We start from the raw sequence: 3260 nt of genomic DNA, 5'->3' as shown, positions 1-3260 counted from the left end.
TGTGAGAGGAAGGATTTACCACCCATCCCCTTTCCAAAATACTAAAGTTCAAGATGTATAGAACTATTATTTTACCAGAGGTTTTGTGTGGTTGTGAAACATAGTCTCTTACTCAGAGAAGAACGAAAATGACAAGTGTTTGATGAAGTAAGTGGGCAATACATATTGTTAAGAGAGTGAAATCTAGGAGAGTACAGTGAGCTGGACATGAAGCTCAGATGGGCCGGGCACGAAATGCATACAAAAGATAGCAACTGTGAAGACTGAGGACATGAGTGGATTCAGAATCATACTTATTGGTGTGCTTTGGTCATAATTCTAAGACACTTTTTTGCCTACATCTTCAATTACATCATTTGATGCCAAGTATTATAATAAGGAATGCTTGGAAAGCAAAGAATAGATAAATAATATTTTACTAAGTAGGATTTGAGGTTTTCATGGCAGTGAGTTAAAAGATGGCTGTTTTCTGGGTTGTTGCACTGTGTATTCTGGTTAAAGTTTACCAATGTTTCAGAGGTGTTTGCTGCCTCCATCATCAGGGTGATGTGTAAACCACGCGTGTAGAAATGATTTGAGTTTTCGGATCCTGACAGTCGAGGAAGAGCCTTGGCCTTTCCATTGCATTTAAATTAATGTTCATGTTGTGGAATGTTTTAGAAGGATTGTAAGGCACTGATATTTTCATAGGAAAGGTTATGGATTTGAAATGGGCCAGTTCATATATTTTCATGTTTCTCATCTCTGACATCAGAACTGCAAGGATGTGATATGGAGTCCTTGTTAATCTGTTGATACCAGGGAAGATTTGGAGTGAATAGAATCTGACCCTTGGGGGCTGTTATAAGTGGATTCCCTTAACCTCACCTAGAGGGGAGAAGCCAGAAAGATCAAAATATAACAACTTAAGAGGCATTAGATGATTGATTATAGGGTCTAAGGGCAAACAAACTTCTTCACACATCACAATAAATCACATTCAGAACTTGAAAACTAAACTTATTCTTAACATCTGAGGTCTTTACAATGTTGACAGTAATGATGTTTTCGGAAACAATGGCATCTATAGACCAGTCCACTTGGCTCCAGAACCTAGAAGAACATTAAACTTATTTTTGATGATCGTCAGTCCTGTAGCTAACAACATTTTGGAACATACTTTGAATTTTTCTTGCTAGTACATAATGCTAGATGGCATGTTCTTGCTTGGTGGTATGATATATGTCTGTATTTGAGTTAAAAAGAACCATCAAAATAGGTTGTAGGGAAATAGTTTGTAAAGATATTAACTGGACTGAACTTTCTTAGGATATGGTTCTTTGTGAACTTTTATGAACATGGTGATTAACCATTGGGTTCTGTGAGAGCCAGGGACATAATGCTATTGTTGCATGGTTAGTACTCCTTCCCATTTGGGAGGTCCATGGTTCAAATCTTAGCCGGATAACTTGCTATCATGATGGGTTTCATGGGTGTCTTCAGTCATTTTATATGAATGCTGGGACAGTATCTTAAAATAGGCCACTCCCATGTTCTTTCTAATTCATCCAAATTAAATAAATCAGCATCAACATAATAATAGAATTTTATCCTTAAATTATGTTAATTTTATTGAATAATGTGATATACAACTGAGTATGGAAAGGCAATGAATTACGGTAGCAGTCAGAAGTAAGTGTGTGCAAGTTAAACATATGTTTGGATATCAAATGTGCATTTGTAAGCTATATAATGAAATGGATGTAGACAACACATCCAATAAAATTCCTGGGTTGATAAGATAGCATTAATAATATAGCTTACCATTTACCTCATAAGGTGGTTTCTTAACAAGTGTGGGTTTCAGGTCTAATAGGAAACAAGGCTGGAAAGGCAATTTCATGCAGTTATGGGGAATATGGTAAAAATTATTTTCACACTTAAATTATAAGTTACAGTAAGAGAGTTTTGCTATACCTGAGCAATTATTCAGGTAAACTGAAATAGTTCACTTAATATTAAATAAAAATATATATGAAGTATGGTATCTAGAATGAATATGCATGTTTAATACAGTATGACAATATTATTTCTTTGGAGTGTCTTTTTGTTAATAAATTAAGATGACACTAATTTGATGACTTATTCACTCTCTTCATGTTGTGTTTAGGTGGTCAGAGGCTGATCCTAATGTCTGTCTAGATGTTTTAAATGATTTTAGTTTGCTTTCATTTAGGAAAGAATAATAAATTTGAAATGCTGACCTATGCACTTGAGAAAGACAACCTATGAAGAAATATTCCCGAGTACTCTGAGATACAGTGAAACATCTGCTACATTTGCTTCCTCTCCACTCAGGGATGTCCCCCCAGGTACATGGTCATCATCATCATTGTTAGGCTAACTTGGCCTCTTATGTGTTTTACAAAGCATAACATTTCTTTTAGAGATTTGCATAAGGACATTTGTATTTTGTAACTTCTTGGGGGTTCCTATCAGATTTCATTCTTTCAACATGTTCTTATTTCTTCTATAGTAGCCTATACAAAGATTGTAACATAATTCTGTCATTTATTTTATAGTGAAATGCATTTCAGCTTATGTTAATGTCATGATCTTCTGTCTTTCCATCTCCTCTCCAACCACATAATTACTGAAATGTACAAAACTTCGTTACATACTGTTTTCTAAAGGTGTGAAACACTCTCACATTAAGGAGAGAACAAAGACAGTGTGCTTGAGACTGGTGCTGAAGAGAATATTTGAATTTAAGAGAGAGGATGGAGAAAACTGGATAATGAAGAGCTTTGTAATTTGTGTTCTTCACTAATTATTAGGTGTTCTTTATGCTTTGGCATAAACAAAGAACACCTTATGGGCCAATCCATGTCTGTGTGTCATACCATTCATCACTGATCTTGGTTGTTATTGAGATTTCAGGTTCTGATGGCAGTGAGTATGTCAGTGGCTGTCTTCTGGGATGTTGCATTGTGTAGTCTGGTAAAGTTTACTGACATTTCAGAGGTACTTGTTGTTTCTGATTATTTCAACAATGACATCAGAACTTTTATACAGGCATACCTTGTTTTATTGCGCTTCGCAGATATTGCGGTTTTTTACAAATTAAAGGTTTGTGGCAACCTTGCGCCGAGCAAGTCTATCGGCGCTATTTTTCCAACAGCATGTGCACACTTCGTGTCTGTGTCACACTTTGGTAATTCTCGCATTGCTTTTTTTACACATAATGCTATTGCACACTTAATATACTACAGTATAGTGTA

Source organism: Zootermopsis nevadensis, unplaced genomic scaffold, assembly GCF_977971745.1.
Source record: "Zootermopsis nevadensis isolate Lab colony 2312 unplaced genomic scaffold, Znev_1.0 Znev_ptg000017l, whole genome shotgun sequence".
Classification (NCBI taxonomy): Eukaryota; Metazoa; Arthropoda; class Insecta; order Blattodea; family Termopsidae; genus Zootermopsis; species Zootermopsis nevadensis.
This window is presented reverse-complemented; position numbering follows the sequence as displayed.